Below are 14,745 nucleotides of genomic sequence, written 5' to 3'. Positions count from 1 at the left end.
GTTGGCAAGGTTGTGGTGAAACAGGTACTTCTTTAAATTGTGCCATGAAATCGTGTCCTCTGTAGGTCAAAGACATAAATATGCTGAGAAGTGGCCGTCTTCATTTTCAAATGAACAAGAGAGCTGACAGCAGCGGAATCCTGCCCTTTCCTTGCCTACAGAAGCATGGCCCTTTATTTCCTGCCTCATGGGCCGCAGTTTCTGATGGGGACAGTCTCAGCTCAACAGATGAGTCAGCCTTTGGCCTGTTCACCCTCTTCCTTCTCACTGAACATTTCTTGGAGAAGACCCGTTGACTACGTTCCCACATTCCAGAGCATCTTTCTATCATGGTGGTTTCTGTGGGCTATTGATCCCATTGGCTTGTTTTCTGAGATCCACTTCATTTCATATGTTCCTAAAGGGAACTTCAGGACAAGTGAGGTCCTCCTCGCTCCCCTTCATCACCTCCCTATGCTGCTCCCGCGGAGGCAGTGGGCGTGTGCTGGTTGGTATAGGGCCTCATCTTCAGGTCCTAATCTGAGCTGTGATTTCGCCAGGCAGGTGAGGAGGCTGGCATCCAGCAGAGCCATGCTCTGAAGAGGGGAAAATGTGTAGTTCTACTGAGTGCTTGCTGCTGGGATACTGGGGTGGAGACAAGCCCCTTGGCTGGGCCAGTTCACCCACTGATCACGTCACCTGGTCCCTGATCCTTTTATCCAGTGTCTGGGAGGAGAAGAGTTGTGAATGGAAGGCAGTAGAGTTCTGGCCCTTCCCCGGCTCCACTCTCTCCAGCCACCTTGGACTTTATCCAGCGCCCCCAGACACCAAAGCGGCTGCAACAGCCGGGCAGTGCTTCGTGCTGGATGCGTATTTTCAGAAGCTGCGGGGGACGTCATGTGTATAAAATTAGCATTGCCTTGTTGGCCCCTTACAGACTAATTCAGAGTGAAATGTTTTAGCAATGGTGGGCTGATTCTATCAGGAGAACAAGAACTAATTAAATTCCCTCTGACCATCAAGCAGTAAATTATTTATATCCAGACAGATGCAATCTAATCTCCAGCATCCAGCTCAACCCAACACTCATCCTACTTGATTTTTCAAGGGGAGAGGAAGAAAACAGAAAAGACTCAAGTACTCGAGAGAGGAGACAGACATTAGGGAGACCTGTGGAACTCTGGCCTGAGAGGTGCTTGGCCTCCTCTGCCGATGGGGAAACTGAGGACGCAGGTGAGGGCTCAGGGCTTCTCATCTTGGTTCCCAGGAGCCGTGGCCTCCATGCCGTTCCTTACACATGGAAATTAAAAAAAAAAAAAAGGGAATTGACAAACTATTCTTTAACATGATCTCAACTGTTTGCGGGGAGAATTAATTTCACTAATGAATTTGCTAATGTGTGTCACAAAGACTTATTGATCTGCCCCTTGCTGGTCTTTGGTGGCCACTGAATGGCTGCCAGCTTGCATTCTGGGTAGAGTGATTAGCTTGGCTTCACGTGGTGGGATGTGCTGCCCACCGCGCGTCTCCTCTGTCCTCACTCATGATGGGAGCGTGTCTAGGAGACAACTTGGATTTCGTGGAACCAGTGCGTGGGAAACCCAGCGCCACCGCATCCCCATACCAGGAGACAACATCTTTGCACCAGTGCTGCTGGGTGCAGGTGGGGATGGGAGACTGGGCCCATCCTGGGCCTGAGTCCCCAAGCCTGTGCCCCTCCCTGGTGAGGAGATGGGGGCTGCCCCTGGGGTGCTGGTTGCTGGTCTGTGACGCCAGCCAGGACGTGGAGAAAACTCCTTTTGCAGTGCCTGAGTCAGTTGAGTTCAAGGTTATTTGCTTCCTGACCAGCTGGACTGTGCTGGCCCGTGCTGGACCCCAGGCTGTGCAGCGCTGAGCACTGTCACACACACACGGCACTTTTCAGCTTTGGTGGTGACCCTATTTGGGTGAAAAGGTGCTGACACAGTGGGCTCGTGGGCCTGGGGCCTCTGTAGCTGTCTCAGGACGCCTGGGTGGACCCTGTCTGTTTTCATGTGAATCAGCAGTGGCTGGCCCTGGTCTGCTCACCTTTGGGGTTGTCTGAGGCAGAGGAAAGCCTGGGGTTTTGGGAGACAAGGGGAAGGCTCATTCCTGGAAGCCAAGTGCCTGGCCAACTTGGCTTTGGTGAGGCCAGGCTCTCCTCCCAGCAGCTCCTTGGGTGACCCCACCACTGCCGCCCTGACACTTTTGGGCCCCTGAGCACGGTGGTGAACCCAAGGCCCAAGTAGGTACGTGGAAAATGACCAAAAGGCCCTTTTCAGAGTAGTCACCTTAGGGGGTTCTAAACTTAGGCCCCAAACCCCTAAAGCACTTTGAGACACCTCTTTGGGAATTACAGTCATGGTCCAAGGTATATTTAATTATGGGAACATGACCCTTTGAGGGTGGAGCTGATTTGGGGAACAGCCAAGAGCTACCTGGGTCTGTCTGGTGGGGGCCTTGGTGCATAAGAGTCGGTGTCGGTCCAAGTCTTAGCTTCACCTTGGTCAAATATGTAGCCTAGGGCCAGTTACTTAATCCCAACTAGCCTCAGTTTCTCCATCTGTGAAATGGGATCAGTCATCCTCCATTGTAGGGCAGTTGGGTGGAGAAAATGAGCTGATGCAGTAAAGCCCTCAGCATAGTTCTAAGCTCAGTAAAGACCCCACTGTAGTCACTAAGCTGGCAATGCCATTGTGGATGGGAAAGGCGGGGAGGCGTCACAATTTAAGACAACTGAGCAGCTTTTGTGCCAGGAGTGGCTGGCCCCGGCGGGGCTGATGTTGCTGTGGGCAGAACTGGCTGGCATCTTAGATTTGGAGATTGGTGTTAAAGCATGAGCCACCATGTGTTATGGTCACTTGATGTCCCTGGACACAGCAGGGGCCAGGTGGGTGGTCAGTAGTCGCTCATTAGCTGCCTGCTGTCCCTTGTAAACACAGTGATGTGCTCACAGTATTCTGGCCATGTCCTGGGACTACAGTGGGAAGAAAGTGGCTTTGCTCTCCAAGCGTTCCACCAGAGGAGAGGGAGGGTGCTTCAGTCTTTGCGGGGTGGAGAATAAAGCATGAATACTCCACATGTGTTCACTGCTCTGTAGTTTACAAAGTACCGCTATGTATATTATTTCATCTAATCCTCGCAAGAGCTGGGCAAGCCTTTCTCAGCCTCTTGGGTCTTCTTCAGCATCTCCCGTTCTTTGCTTAGGCTTAGAGACTCTCCAGTGATCCTTTCAGCCCAAGTCTCTTCTTCATTGGTCTCCTGGGGCTGGGATGGGGACTGATGGTGAGGGCACAGTCACCTGGAGCCTGATGTTCAAGGAATTGCTGAAGATGCAGCAGGGGGCCACTCCATCCATTCACTCATCACCTAACCATCCATTCATCTACCCTCCGTCCGTCCATCCATCCGTCCATCCACCCACTATCTACCCCCCCATCCATATCTATCCCTCAATCATCTATCCATCCATTCATCCACCATCTACTCACCCACTCATCCACCATCCATATGTCATCCATCCATCCATCCATACTTCATCCACCATCCATCCATCCATCCATCCATCCATCCACCATTCACCATCTACCCACCCATGCACCCATCCCTTCATTCATCCATTCTACAAATAATTACTAGGCATCTAATACATGCTGGATAGTATCTTAAGTATCAGAGTATCAGCAGTGAAAAAAACAAAACACACAAAACTCCCTGTCCTCAAAGAGGTCACTTCCAGTAAGAACACAAACAATATGCTAGAGAGTAGAGGTCATCTGAGCTCCTGCCCATTTGAGACTTCGGGCAAACTGTTGGCTCCCAGGCCTGAGACCAGCCTTGCTGGTTCTCCTTGGGGTCTCATGGTAAGAGGCCCCAGCGTAGTCCAGCTGCTCTGCACAAGCCCCCTGCCCCCCGTAAATGCCTACTGAGTGGGGGCTGGTTGCATTTAAAGCTAATGCCCGTGTAGAGCCTGATTCAGCCTCTCGGGCTCAGTGGTCCTGCTCCATGATGCTGGCCCTCTGCACTCCTTCCCACCCGCTGTATCCCCCCAGCTCACCCTGCTCTCTGTCGGCCCTTTGCCACTGCCTTTCTGTGTGGGGCCCAGCCCCAGCCTATGCACCCCCTCTTGTACTGCCCTCTCCCCCCTGCTCCCAGTGGGCCCACGCAGCCTCCGCACAGGGGGCCTGTGGGAATATGTGGTTAACTGGATGACTAACCCAGTCCCCACAAGGCAGCGTGAAATGGCTGCTCCAGTAAATTTCCAAATGTGTCCGGAGCTGATGACTTCGTTTTCCTCCCAAGCAATGAACGGGCTGAGCAGGGAGGCCCGGCACTGTTCAATCGGCTGAATCAACCTTCTAGACACGTTCCCACTGCAGCGTCTCAGCTCAGGTGCAAGCAGGCAGAGGGTTGGGGGGCAGGGCCTGATGAGATTCCTCTTAGGAAGAGTCTACCCCCCTGCAGCCCCGGTCCCCCACCCCGACCCTTCAACTGCTCCGTCCTGTGTCCACCCTCCCGACCTTCCAGAGTGTTCCCTCCTCCGGTCAACCCCAGGCAGCTGAGTGATGGGTCTTTTTTTTTTTTTTTTTTACGCGGGACCTCTCACTGTTGTGGCCTCTCCCGTTGCGGGGCACAGGCTCCGGACACGCAGGCTCAGTGGCCATGGCTCACGGGCCCAGCCGCTCCGCGGCATGTGGGATCTTCCCAGACCGGGGCACGAACCCACATGCCCTGCATCGGCAGGCGGACTCCCAACCACTGCGCCACCAGGGAAGCCCTGAGTGATGGGTCTTTAATGGGTTCTTGTGCGCAGGCTGGTAGTCCTCTTCCCTGAATCTGATCATCTGCCTGCTTCTGTTACTAGGGCCCCTCTGGGTGTGCGTTGCCTCGGGGAATGTCCCTGAGCAGCACACTCTCCACCTCCTCCCCACAAGAGCTGAAAACACAAATCACACCCCCTTATTGCATTCGAGCTTCTCAAGTACAGGACCTCTGGTCATCTGATGTGGCACCGTCCCTCCTTCCCGGATTTCCTCTGCTCAGCAAATATCTGTTTCAGGCTGGGTTTTCTTCTTCTTCTCTCTTAGACGAGTGTTTACAATTTTCCCTCAAGCTGAATCTCAGTGTATTTGGGAACCGCTTACCTTCCCTCCCGGTCATTTCTGCCACCTCCCCATCCCCCCCCCGACACAAACTGCAGCGCCCGCCTGCCCGTCTCCCTGACACATCTTGCTCCTGACCTGCCTGCTGTCTTCCAGATCATTAGCTTGGATATTAAACAAGATTGGGTCCTTGCAATGGCCCGGGGGAACTCCCCTGAGACGCCCCCTCCTGCCCCACATGCTGGCCTCTGCCTTGGTCTTTGTTTATGGTTTACAAACCTCCCTTTGGCCTTGTGACTATGTTTATACTGGAGCCAACCTTGTTCAGTTTTGCAAAGACAGTTTCTTCAGACTCCTTTGAAAATGCTTCACCGATGGCCACTCATCTGGGGGTGTGTGTGTGACAGTGTGCTGGCGGCCAGCAGCTGAGACTCATCCCAGTGGTGTCTCGGCTCCCATAGGCCCTCAGGTGCTGTCCCTTAAGGAATGTCAGGAGGCCATGTGTGGCCGGACTCCTGTCTTCTCGGTGTTTGGAGGGTGGTCCCATTCAGCATTCCCTTAGGGGAGAGGAGAACAGACCACACAGTGGCTAAGAGCTTGGGCACCAGGGCCACACTGCCTGGGTTTGAACACCAGACCCATGGCTCACTCTCCGGTCCCAGTTTCCTAGGTGGGTTCTCCAAGGATGATGGAGACAGTCATGGAAAACCTCAGTTCTGGGCTTGGCGCAAAGTGAGCCCTCAATGCACAGCAGCCCCTGAGGACAGAAGGCCTTGGTTCCCTCCCCTTTACCATCCAGCTGCTCTGGTAGATTCTGTGCCTGCAGAGGGAAATGAATTTCCTAGGGAATTGCCACCTCAAGGCGTTTATTTATGTGCTACATGCTTTTCAAATATTTTCCTATTTTGCCTTTTGTCAGTAAATATTTTGCCAGTCTTTTCTTTCTAGTTCATTTTTTTTTATGCTTACAAAGATGTTAAATTAGCATGCGTTTTTTAAAGTAGCCATTAATTTCATATCATCCCTAATTTGTATACTTAATTTCCTCTTTCCACCCGCTCTGGATGTGTTTACAACTCCTACTTCTGTCACTCATTTTTGTTAAACTTATCTTGTGCTGCCCTTGCATTTTCCCTCAGCCCTTACGTTGGGCAGCCCATGCTGTGCTCTCTCCCACCAACTTCACGTCCACCCTGGTCTTGCCCCCCTGCCTGGGCCCTGAGAGCAGTGCTCTGTGATGCCAAGTGGGGTGGCTCCTCCCTCCTCCCTGCACCGAATGGAATTACTATCTGTTGTGCTTTGTGTGATGATGTCCCTCCTGTGTTCATCTCTTTGGGTTCTAAACTGGGGCCCCGCACAGGGTGAGTGCTCCGATGGTGTTTGGGGCAATGGCGGGGAGTAAGCATGGATCAGAACATCCGTACCAATCTCAGTCTGGCCATAAACAGGTGTGAGACCTTGGACAAACCACTTGCCCTACTCTGGTCCTTGCTTTCCCCTTCTGTAAAACAGCGTGGTTGTGAATGGTCTTAAGAATCCTTTCCTGTTCTGAAATTTTATGATTTTCTATTCTTTCAACTCTGTGGGCATTTATTTTTCTTCCTAATGGGGCCTGTTTCTACTGTATGATGTTGGGTTTTGGTGGCATTGTGGTAACTGGAGGACTGGATGATACAATTGTTGTCACTTTCATCATCACCATCTCCACCACCATCTCCAGCATCACAATCATTATTACCACCACTAGCTCCTGAGTGCTTACCACAGGCCAGGCATTATGCTGGGTGTTTATTTCTATCATCCCATGTAATTTTTACAACAGTCCTGTGGGGGTATGGGTGTTTTTCTCCATTTTAGAGATGAAACCACTGAGGCACAGAAAAGTTCAATTATTTGCCTTGAGTCCCACAGCTACTAGTGGTAGATCTGGATTCATACCCAAACCTGTGCTCTAACAGGCTCATGGGCTCTCTCTGTTCCACACAGGCTGGTGTCCTTTGCTTTTTGTGATCAGCACTTAGGGGCACAGGCTTTGGGTTCATGAGTTCTGAATGATGTGACTTGGGGAAGTCCTTGACTGCTCCGAGCCCTGGTTTCCTCACTGTGAAAGGGGGAGAGCAAAACCCACCTCATGGAGTTGACTGAGGATGAGAGAAACTGATGTCCGTTGGGCATCTAGCACTGTGCCTGGCATAGAATAAATGCTCAAACGCGGGTTTTACAATTATCATCATAAAAATTTTTACCACTTCATGATGTTTTCCACATTTACTGATGACCTTTGATGTGTCAGACACTTGTGTTAAGTGCTAGACCTCCAGAGCTGCAGAGGAGTCTGACTCTGAGGAACCCAGTCTAATGGGGCAGACGCACTGTCAACAAATACATCACAAGAGGGTCAGGCTCCCAGAGGGGTGTACGAAGCACCTACAATAAAGGACCAGCTGTGCCTGGCAGTGTTGAGGGTGAGGGGGGTAGAGAAAATTCACAGCCTTAAAAACTCAGTAAATGAGAGAGAATTAGAAATAAATGAATTAAGTATATGACTCGGAAAATGGACAAAAGAATGATAAACTGAAGGAAAGCAGAAAGAAGGCATTAGTGATGTTAATAGATAATGAATAGGAGTCACAAAATGGAAAATGGGCCTGATAAATAAAAAGCTGGTTTTTAAAGCAGTGAATAGCTGAACTACTAGCTAGCGCAGGCACGGTTAAGGGGAAGAAGGCATAAGAAATACAACATAAGAAATAAGAGAGAAATATAATTTACCCAAACTGACCAATTGCATGGAAGATAGAAAGTTTTCAAGCTACTCCCACACAAAGGAGGAAGTCTGGACGGTTCCATGGGGGAATTTAAACCAAACCTTTAAAGAGCAGGTACTTCCAATGCTTATCAAACTGTACAACAGCAAACAAAAAGAAGAAAAACATCCACATAACTTTCTTTTTATTTATTTATTTGGTTGCACCGGGTCTTAGTTGCAGCAGGCGGGCTCCTTAGTTGCGGCATGTGAACTCTTAGTTGCAGCATGCATGTGGGATCTAGTTCCCTGACCAGGGATTGAACCTGGGCACCCTGCATTGGAAGCATGGAGTCTTATCCACTGTGCCACCAGGGAAGTCCCCACCTAATTTTCTTAAATAGAGGATAACAATGTTTCTTAATCCGACAAAGACTGTACAAAAATAAAACTATAGGCCATTCTTACTTATGAATATTGATGCAAAATTTTAAATATTAGAAAGTAGGATTCAAGCATTACGTTAACAAGCATTACGTTAAAATAATAATACCCTATGTCCATTTGGAGTTTATTCCAGGAGTGCAAGAATGGTTCAATATTAAGAAATCTATTTATGTAATCCATTATATTAATCAATATAAAAAGAATTATCACATGATTATCTTTTTTGATACTGAAAAGACATTTGAGAAAAGTCAATATCCATTCTTGATAAACACTCAATAAAAATAGGTATTGATAGATACTTCCTTAACATGACCATATGTAGTCATGTCCAAAATCCATTCTTTTTCTTAATGTGGAAACACTAACATAAGAACAAAGCAAGGATGCCTGTTATCACTAACTACTATTTCATATGGTAGCAGAAGCATCAGCCAATGCAATCAGACAAGAGAAATAAATGAGAAGAGTGAATATTAGAAAGTAGGGAATAAAAATATTACTCTTTTGTAGATGATACAATTGTATACTAGGAAAATCTTAGAGAATCAATGAAAAACTACTACAGTCAACAACAAGATAATCATCATTAGCATCATCTAAGGGCTTATTAGAATTACAGATGTCTGAGTCCCACCCTAGACCTGCTGAATTTCAGCATCTGCGTTTTAACAAGATTTTGGGTGCTTCGTATGGACATTAAACTTCCCATCTTATTCAGCAGAAATCTAAGGCTGGAGGAAAACGGAGCTGCCCTGCTCATGTTGGTATCAGTTTCTCAAAAAGTCACCCTTCCCAACTGCCCTCAGGTAGTGCATATTCCAAACAGCCACTCAGGGAGGATCAGCATATACAAAGGTGTGTTGGAAAACTCTAGAACAGTGCTGTCCAGTATGGTAGCCACGAGCTGCATGTGACTATTTAAATAAAACTAAGTATTCAGTTGCTCAGCTGCGCTAGCCACATTTCAAGTACTCAGTAGCCACATGTGGCCAGCAGCTACCATATTGGAGGGCACAGGTGTAGAATATTCTCATCATCCCAGAAAGTTCTAACGGGCAGCACTGATCTGGACTATATCAGGTGCTAGATTTTGAGAACTTTCGAATTGCGAAGTCGTGTTCTCAATGCTCTGGATTCTGAGCTCCATTTGCTACCTTTTATGTCAACAGAGCATTATCCACCTATCCATCTGTGGGTCTGGTCCATCCATCCATCCATCCATCCATCCATCCATCCGTCCATCCATCCACTTAAATCATTCAGTCATTCCACAGATGGTATTGGCATATAGTGCTATTTCAATAAGTATGAAGTCCTCAGCCCAAAGCTGGGTGCTGGACACGTATGTGCCATGCTTCCCTGCCATGAGCATGTGGACTTGCATTTGGAACTTTCTCCCCCGATCTCTGGGACCCTATTTTACTCTATTAGTTTAGCTTTACTTGCATCGTATCCACTCAGTTCCATCAATCCTCCCTTCCCCACTGGTTCATGAGCTGGCTCCTATGGAAGAGATCTGGCTCCATGAAGTCACCCCTTTTATGAGAGTTTGTCCTACTGTTCAAGCATTCATGGGGATGCTTCTGGGTGTGGGGGGTGCCTTCTGACCCTCTTGTTTTCCTGGTTCCAGACCCCTTCATTCCAAGCACCCTGTGCCTGACCTCTCATACACATGGGGGTATTTAGCTTCCTAAGCCTAAGTAGGCCCTGGCTGGGGGGAGGCCTGTCTCTGACCTGTTGTTCTGGTGTAGACTTTTCCTAGTGTAGACCCCAGAAGAGAGAAAGAAGAAGGATTTGAGGAGGGGATACACGAGTGCTCTCAGTGGGTGCCCAGCAGGGACAGTCCATGTGCCTTTGTTGTGCCCTTGGAGGCTGCTTTCCCACAGTTTTGGGTTTTTTTGGTGTGTGTTCTTCCCAGAACACTGGGACTTTTTAGGTAAACTGCTTCATCTGTCATGTCTCTGAGCCTGGAAAATTCTTACTTTTTATGATGATTCAACTCTTCTTATTTTAAAGTTAGCTCTGCCAGGCAGAGGCTTGTGCCCACAGCTGTGGGGACTTCTCAGCTGTGATATTGGGCCACATGGTGAAGGAATATTCATGTTGTCCCCTCTCCCTTCCTCTCCCTCCTGAGGGACAGGGATGTGGAATGCGAGCAGGAATCTGCTTTCTGTTTCCTTTCTCTGTCTCATCCTCCCCTGGGGGCTCCTGTCCCTCAGCAGCACAGGAAAGCCTCAGGCCTGCTCTGCCGAGCCCCCCTCATCTCCCTGGGGTGTCCTCCAAAGCCTCCCTCTGGGCTGGAGGCAGGAGTCACTGCCCCGTCTCAACACAGACACAAACCATTGCCCTGATCTCCTTAAAGAGTCTTCTGGTTACTCTAACACTGGTGTCAGATAGATCATTCTCGAGTCTTCACAGAAACCTGAGCTCTGCCTGCCTCAGAGCTGCAGTTGCCTGTAACTTCTGTTGAGCTGCATCCCTGCCTGTCTCCAGTGGAAAAGGGGGAAACTATCTGCTCATTCCCAGGGCTGTCTGGGGCTCCCCCTGCCCTGGAGGAGTGGGTGACAGCCAGCTCGACAGCTGTGCTTCTTCATCGCAGGCTCCCACCTGGAGGCTGAGCCCCGTCTACCTCCATGTCGTTCCACAGCCTCCCTTAGGACTTTTAAAATAAGACAAGCTCCTGCATGGTAGAGCCCAGAGATCCTGGTGAAAACCCGAGGCTTTGTTTTTTCTTGCTCACCAGCAGCCTTTCCTTAGCCTTCGTGGAAAGCAGGCAAAGGCTGGCTGGGTTAAAATTGGCGTCAGTTCTGATCTGGGGACAAGGGACCTCGGGCAGTGCATCTCCCCATCCTGAGCCTCAGTTTTTCCATCTGCAAAACAGCGATAATAATCGTACCACCTCACGGCTTGGAGGAAAGAAAGAAACGAGATCATGCAAACAGAGTGCTCCTACAGTCAACCACATCGGTTCCTGCAATAATGATTGTCCCCAGTGGGCTAATGAGGGCTCTTGCTAGTTCACAGGGTTTTTATGAGGATAAAATGAAATGCAACAAGGAAGCATTTCTATATTCATTTCACAAATATTTATTGAGCACCTACTGCGTGCCACGCCCTGACATAGGCACTGGGACTGAAGAGATGCCCAAAGATGTATAAAAGCTGCAGATGTGAACAGGCTATATTCTCAGGTTTAGAGAAGTCCTGTGGAGGAACAATGCCATGCCAAAGAAGCTGCGTGTCCCCTACTTCACAGAGGAGAATGGAGACCCAGGGAGCTGAAGCCTGGGGATGGGGGGCAGATCCAAGCAGACCCCTTCTCCAGGAGCTGGTGCTGTTTAACAAGCACGTTTCTGTTGGATTGGTCTGTACCACCATCCCAGGTACACCTGTGGCTCTGGGGGTGGTGACAGAGCCATGTCACAGGGCTGTGCTGGCCCTTCAGAGAGGGAAGGGAACCACTGCCTCCCCCCCACCCCTGGCAAGATGCCTGCTTGGACTTTTGAGCTCCGAGAATCTCAAATGCAAGCTGGTCCTTCTTTTCTGGGAGAGTGTGGGAGAGAGAGAGGGGAGCAGTGGGTGAGGGTGGGGGCTAAGTGTGTCTCTGGGAGTGGGCATCCTCAGACCCAGGACCCAGCACTATGGCTGCATCTAGGACGGCCTCTGGAACGACACCTGCTCTGAGCCAGGCTGGATCTTCTGGGGTCGATTCCTGGGGCCCGCCCAGAGCTGGGAGCACCCTGTGCACCCATTCCTTTATGGCAGGGGTGGCCCACTCTACCATGCGGGTAGTGGCCGCCAGCCCTGTGCGACACTCTGCCTGGGAATTTGATTTTTCCCTAAGGAATTTCCTGACTAGCTCCAGGCCGTTCAGACCACAGTGAGTGAGGAGGGAAGCTGGTTTTCCTCCAGGGTTGTGGGGAGGCAGCCACCCCATGGCAAAGCCTCCCTGAATGAATTATCGGCCAAGGGGAGTGTGGGAAAATATCAGGGTCCTTCGCCACAGGTCAGGGGACGTGGGGTGCTTGGAATCTGCACACATGAGCGTGTTTGGGTGCAGCTGGACACTCAGGCCTGTTCTAGGGGGAGCACCGTGGTGGAGCACCCCCACCCCCCACTATTCCCTGAACCTCCCTGGAGCCTCCTGTCCCATCTCTCCTTTGCCTTTCTCTGTTGGCCTCATGTGTGCTGTCGGTGCTGGACAAGCAGCTGCTCGACTGGAATAAAAAGACGTCTCTCTCTTTTTCACTGAGCGGAGGTTCTCTGAAAATGCAGCATGCGCATTTCCTGCCTGTGCTCCAGATTTGTTTTGGCAAGTGGACCCCCATTCTGAGGAGAGAGTGGGTGAGAGAGCTTGTCTGGGGACTTGCTCCTGGGGTCCCATGCCTGGTTCTCCCCTGCCCTCCTCCTGCAGGCAGCAGATTTTTAATAGAAAAGGGAAAACGAGTGATGTGGGCCCTCCAGATTCTGTGACCTCTGAGCCACTGGGCAGCGGGAATGCTCCTTTTCCTGTTCTGTCATCATTCTGTGCTGTTCTCCATCGTGGCAATGGTTTGCCTGTGAGGGTCTCCCTGGTGGGAGGGCAGTGCCCAACATCCAGCTTCCATTTTCAGCTCTGAGCGGGATGCCTGCCACGTACTGAACCTTAACTATGAGGACAGGATGGCTGGGAGCGCCAGCAGGGAAGTAAGGGATGCCCGGCTCTTCGTGCACCTACTCGGACAAGCCATCAGTCATCCCTCTTTAGAAAGCTTGCTCTTTGGGTGCTGGGTATCGAGGGCTTGGAGCAGAGATTGGATGAGCTCAGGTTGCAGACAGGACCACACTGGCAGTTGTGAGACCTTGGTGACAACATTTCACCTGATGGAGCCTGTTTGTCCAGCCTTGTGGCTGAGAGGGGGAGACTCTGTGAAAGACCCAGTAGGTCCTCCATAAATGTGCCTTTCCAGGGCTGAATCCCTCTGTTTTGACAGGAAAGAAGCCTGGGGTTTGGGCTTTTCCCTGCCATACTTAGAATTGTCCATGAAGGATTCACACACTCATGGCTCAGCAGTGGCGACAGGTGGGAATTTAGATCCGGGGAGATGAGAGCCTCCTGAGATCCAGACAGCAGCCGTGACCTTCCTGGACCCACCTGTAGCCTCTTGAAGACTATTTGCTTTAAATATGTTGTTATGCACATCTGTAAATTGTATCCCACACATTTGGGATTTATCTAGGTTGTAACATGATGGTTTTTGCATGTAGTATACACTCATGTGCACGCGCACACACACACACACACAGAGTTAACTATATAGGAATAATCAAAGGGGAGCCTTCTATGCCCACTAAGACCCTCCAAAGACAGTGCAGTAAGCCGAGTGAGTGAGAGGGGGAGTGAGTGTGCGCCCAGACACTGAGCCAGACGGACTCTTCGCTGCATACGGGTGTGGGCATCCAGACCAGGGTAGTGAGGACACAGAGAAGCTGAGAACACACAGAAAAGGGAACCACAGTCTCAACTGTGAGGCGGAATTGGATAACGGGAAGTGGATTAGACAGAGTCTCCTGGGGAAGAATTACGGATTTCCCTCTTGCTTTCATGGAAGCGTTTGGAAGGGAAGGCAGCCATTTAGCGCTTGGCTGGCTGGAAGGACACAGGAACCCTGGCTCCCTCACTGCCTTGAGGTTGAGGTAGGAGTGGGGAGACGTGTGTCTCCCATGATGTCTCCCATCATGTCAGGGTTCCAACGATGTAGATCTTGGCCTCTTGATCCAAAACCAAACACGGCCCCTCCTCTGTTCCATTAGATGTGCTCCTTTGTAAGGAGGGGAGTGAGGACGAGGGCAGGGGAAACTGGGGCCCCAGATGCCACTTCCTGGTACTGAATTCTAATACCCTCCCCCCACACAAATGCTGTAGGAGCGCTGAGAGCCTGTGCTCGCACCTCTGTGGAGTTCTCTCCTTTCTTTTTTAAAAATAAGAAATATCAAAGATGATTTCAGCAATGGAGATGAAAAGGCAGAGCAGCCCTCGTCTGCTCCCTCCCTGCGTTCCGCCGCCCCCCCGCCCCCCCCCCCAGGATTCGTTACTGTTTTTCTAGAACAAGAAGGAAAGAGTTTTATTTGTAGGAGAGTTTTTCTTGCCCTTAATGATGTGGTGGGCGACAGTGGTAGCATGTTTTTATTTTATGTTATTTTTTATCCCCTGCTGCTTTGGGGGAGGGTGACAGTGTTTGAGTTTGGGGTGCGGTGTGTGGGGGACGGTGTTCCCTTGGAGAGGAGCGAGCGGTGCGAGCAGATGTTCCACCCCCGTGTCTAGAAGGTGGGGGGACTGGGAGGACGGCGCTGCTCGTGGGTGGGGAAGGACCCAAGTTATGTAAGAGCATCGAGGGGGTGGCTTGGGGACGCAGACAGAGCCTGAGGATGCAGGCAGACACCCTTACAGGGGCCGTCAGGGAAGGCGGC

The sequence above is a fragment of the Aethalodelphis obliquidens genome, unplaced genomic scaffold (assembly GCF_003676395.1).
Source record: "Aethalodelphis obliquidens isolate GAN/ISIS:26980383/991018 unplaced genomic scaffold, ASM367639v1 scaffold44, whole genome shotgun sequence".
NCBI lineage: Eukaryota > Metazoa > Chordata > Mammalia > Artiodactyla > Delphinidae > Aethalodelphis > Aethalodelphis obliquidens.
Note: the sequence above shows the minus strand (reverse complement) of the source record.